The sequence below is a fragment of the Cataglyphis hispanica genome, chromosome 6, assembly GCF_021464435.1.
Source record: "Cataglyphis hispanica isolate Lineage 1 chromosome 6, ULB_Chis1_1.0, whole genome shotgun sequence".
NCBI classification, from domain to species: Eukaryota; Metazoa; Arthropoda; class Insecta; order Hymenoptera; family Formicidae; genus Cataglyphis; species Cataglyphis hispanica.
In genome coordinates this window covers 4004366-4009517 of record NC_065959.1, presented here as the reverse complement: position 1 = coordinate 4009517, position 5152 = coordinate 4004366, and positions in this window count along the sequence as shown.

Sequence of the window (5152 nt, the reverse complement as noted above, 5' to 3'; positions counted from 1 at the left end):
TAATTGTGTCATGGACGAGCAAGAGGGCACGAAGAGATAGAATGGACAGAACTCCCCGGCTCTTCCTGGTAACAGGATTTTATTGAATCCGAGCTACTTGAGCCACTAATTAATTTATACGAATACGTACGATCATTGTAGAGTGCTTCGATATTAAATCGACTTTGTAGTATCTAGATGTTGTTGTAGTTATTGGTTTCTGTTCAGGCAATTTGTGCTCTTAATTAATATGCCCAATTACATTGCACGTACAGCGGCAGGATTAATTATCATCTTTTTCGAGAATGTTTTGGTGTACTAAATCGTTCTTTTATTAAACGTGAAAATATTTTACATGAAAATTACATACATGATACTGCATTCAAATGCTTCGCATTTGAAGATAAGTAATAAGCTGAATGTAAACGTCTCATTCTATTTGCAATGTATTTGCCATATAATTAAATAACACACGTGTGAATGATATTATCAATGTTACCTTGAGAAGGGCTTTGCCACGACTCAGAGATTCTCATTTCAAACGATCCTACCACATTTCTGACGCGGTTCGTTCGCGCAATGAGTTGAAAGCGTTATTAGTCCGTTGCGAGAAACACATGAAAGGATACAATTCAGCCGTGAGTCATGAATAGGAAAATCGGGGAAACGCGTCTTAATGGCATGAGAGCACAGTGGTTTCCTGTCCTTACCATGTTGCTTGCGGTAGTAATAAGCGGCAGACATCCGTGACGCTCGAAGGAAGATGCACGTTATCGAGCTCTTAGTACGAGTGCGTGGCGTTGTAACCTCTGGTAAAACGGACAGTAATAACAAGCACGAAGAGAACTACAACGGCTTTCTCCTTCCTTTAAGCGCCGTCGTATTCAGTAACAACAATCTTTGCAAAGAATCGTTGAGATCTACATCTTATCCATTAAACTTTTGTCGCCAAAGAAATAATAACATTATCTCGCAGTAGTTTTCCTTGTACATATTAATTTCAAATAAATATATTTTATTTTTTTTTCTTGTTTATTATTATAATTATTTTTTAAATTAAATTTGATTTAAATTTTAATAATTTTTCTCATTTTTATTATTTTTTAATTTTAATTTTAAAAATTATTATTTGTTGTATATTAAAATTTAAAATTAGTGAATATTTAAAATTTTATAAATTGTATTTGTTATATTACATTTATTTTGTAAGCACTTATTAATTGTCATTAAAAAATATTTTTCATATAAAATTAAAAATATTTGTCTAAGATCAACGAATACGTTTACTGGTATTAAGCGTTATACGATTGTGCAAATCAATACCATTCGATTTATTTCAACTTCCTTATATATCTATAGTGATGCGCTCGAAATCATATCGCGCGTACGTTACACGATTCTAGATACGCTATCGGTTCGCTTTTGCTTAGCGCATGTAATTATAACGGTAATGTTACTATGGGTGCTGGTCGGACGGGCGACGTCCTAGCAAGACAAATCAGGGAACGGATTGCCATAGAGAGGGTTCAGGAGCTGGCCGGTTGTCACAAAGCACGCCGAGTGATCTATAGCTCTAATTAATGGCAATCTCCGGAGGGTCTCCTAGCTTTCCACGTGGATTTCAATTATCTCGCATCGGTCCGCCTGGGTAGTCCAGTAAACCGATTAAAGTTTTTGCGATCGGGGGCTACGAGCGCACTCCATTCGCTTTCATCTCCATTTCTCCTCCACCTACATTTTGTGCCTCCCGCTGGTATAATACTATTAAAATCCCACGTGTATACTGCATGTATATATATATATATATATATATATATATATATATGTGTGTGTGTGTGTGTGTGCGTTATATTTATATATAGCGGCTCCATAAAAAATTTAATTAAATCTTTGCGCATTCCTCTCCTACAGACATGATTGTCACATAAAATGTTTCGTTCATGCGACTTTTTAAGATGCGAATTATATGTTATACAATAGCTCGCGGGGAAGTTTGTTCTCTCGGATGAATTAATCTGAAAGCAAAAAAGAGACATAATGCATTTTAATAGCGTTAAATTATTATTATTATTTTTTTTTTTAATAAGAATTCACCGTTTTTAATTCGCATTTTTTCAACGTATTAAATTGTATTGTGGCAACGTTGCAAAGATATATAACAATGTTATAAAGTATTTGTCGGATGTTGATATATTCCAACAAGTATGGTTGTCAACGCAACTACAATGCGTCCGGACATTATTTGCGTCTACTTCTGTGACAATCCTCTTAGGAAATGTTTCGCGCGTTTGCCTTACGAGAAGAAACGATGTTGACGGGACGGAGATTATCGCTGAAGAGTTTGCAAGGCGGCCAAACATCTTCTTTAAGATCCTTGCCGAGATCTCCGAGGTGTATTTGCACTATTGTGTGAGAGACATTCAGCTTTGTTGCCACTTCACAGTTGTATTACTAAGACACCGACTCGAGCGGCTATAAAACGTCGATGTCTATTTCAATACGACAATCTCCCGCAATACGAGCATCGAGTTTAAGTTGAATCTTGTATTGGGTTCACCTCAGAAATTATATGAACATATATTATATAAGTTTTACGAACTTTTTGAAACATATTATATTTTCATGTGCGTGAGTTAAGAAAATAGACAGGTAATTGCTACGTTTTGTATTATGTACCTGCTATCATGCCGTATAGTAAATATGTGTCGCCGGTGCGGAATGAAATGACAGACGGACGTCGTGTCCCATTAATTAATTAGCGCGCGCCATCGTAAATTATTAAAATTTTTGGAAATAAGCGTATGTGTCTGCACCGAAGAGCGCCGCGAAGCAATTATGCATCGAAAATGCAGCGCACAAGTTAGTGAATAAATATATTTGTTTTATTTGTACAGACGACAAATAGAAAATTTCATCGATCTTTGTTAAATTCTTAACGAATATTATATTGACTCTCTGTCTTTTGGAAACCTTAGAAATAAAAGTTATCTTTAACATACTTAGATTAGGCTAATAAATTGCAAAGGCTCTGCTACTATAAATTTATTTTATTTGCATAAAGAAATAAAAGTAAAAGAGTATCTCTTTTTTTTTCAGAAATATATTCTATTAAATAGAATTTCGTCTGACAATAAATTATATATTCATCTTGTATGCACAAAGTTGAGTGGATGATATAATAAACTGTATTTTGATCCTTTTTCTGCTTCGATTTTCTACGTATTGATCGACGGCACTACTTTGGTAAAACCAACAGCATTCAATATTTGCTCGTGTGCGCAAGAGATGCTTCCACTTTTATCCTTTCTGGATTACTGTTCGTACTACTACTGGAGTACGTAGAACACCCGTACACGTGAAAGTACCATTCGATTGAATACCGTCTTAAATGATTGTCAAATACGCGCTTGACCAAATGATGTTATTTAACACATTGAATGCTGCCGACGATTTTCTACTTGTATTTGTAGAGATTTTGTTAATTTCGCATTGTTCTCTAGAAGAGAGAAAAGTGTTAACAAAGTAAATAGCTAGAGGTATTTTATTTTTAAAGTTCGCGAATTTCGATCTTAGAAAATTACATTTGCCTAACGTGATGGATAAATATATACGAATTTATTTCTTCATCAATATTATTGTTTTTGAAAAACAAAAACAAAACTTTTTTTTTTTATACAAATATGCAGTCTATTTTTTCATATTTTTGCGTTCAGATGTATTTATTAACAATTCAAATTTGATAGAAAATACTAGAATATTTAAAATATGCTATATATATATATATATATATATATATATATATATATATGTATATATATTGTATGTGTAAATACATATCGTCCGTTATTCCTAAAATTTTCGTGCTTAAAATTAGAGCATCAATACTTATTTTATAAGCTAATCTTGATCACTGTAATAAAATATTGACATGATAGACAAGTGTCGCATGTCGCTTCTAACATCCGCAAATCCATATGTATAAACACTTAAAAATATTTAATCGGTGAAAAAGCTCTTAAGCACTTCTATAGCTTTAAAGGATCTAAAGCTCCCAAGACTACTGTATCCGTATACTTACACCGAGACGTCCGCCAATAATAACGGCAAGTGGATCCGTGCGTGGAACTGTCGATCCGGCTCGGAGGGATTCGTCATCAATCATGCGCGGAGCGATGTTCGTATAAGTATACACGGGTCATCCCATTCGATATGCTCGCGCGTGTACTATCCCGTTTCTGCATTCGTGCGCCTCTCGCATCGACGACACCCAGGTCGCCCGTTTGATAGACGGCTCTAATCGCTATCGATCATTATTATACGTGCGCGTGTAATACATGGTAGGACCCGCGCGCCTCTCCTACGCGAACCGCGTGTATTATATCGGCGCGTGTATAAAATATAGGTATAGTCGTGGTGTGTGAGTGATACTCAACGTCGCGTTCCTCGTGAATGATCGATCGACCGGACAGGTAGATGATAGACAACGTCGTCGTTGAAAATTCTTAACCATCTCTCATGGGGAAGCACTCCTTCCTTTTTTTTTTTCTCTTGAAATAAAATTCAAGAGCGCGATTCTCTGTTTTCTGGATCTGATAACTCCCGTTATTTGCTAAATATTCAGCGGAATTCTCAGCGGAAATATTTGCAACAATTTCTTCCGCGTAAAATATAATATAAAAGATTTTATATATAGCGAAACAGAAATATCAATGCAGTCTAAAACGAGAAAAGATGAGAAAACAAGGTTTGAAAATTCAATCATATATTTTTCGGCTTGGACAATATTGAGGAAACATTTCATTACGAGTTGCAACTTTGTAAGTAAAGGAGTTATAGTAACCCTGTAAATTTGCACGTCAAACTTTATGATCCCGAAAATTACTGTCTATACTTTGAGACTCGTCAATGTCTCAATGATATGCTTGAACTCCGTATAGCGCGAAAAGTTTAATGAATTTCAGCGTAAGGAAAATTTAGCTTCGATCCAAATTGAAGCGAATAATCAGATAATTGGAGCGCTTGAAATCGCATTTGCGTCAATCTATCCGTTTAAAAGAGATTTTCGACGTTGTAAATTCAATTCAACTTTTCTTTCTGTTTGAATAATTCAAGCGGAAATGATTTGTATAAACAAATTTTTAGAAAATACATTTATTTAATCTTTTTATAAATT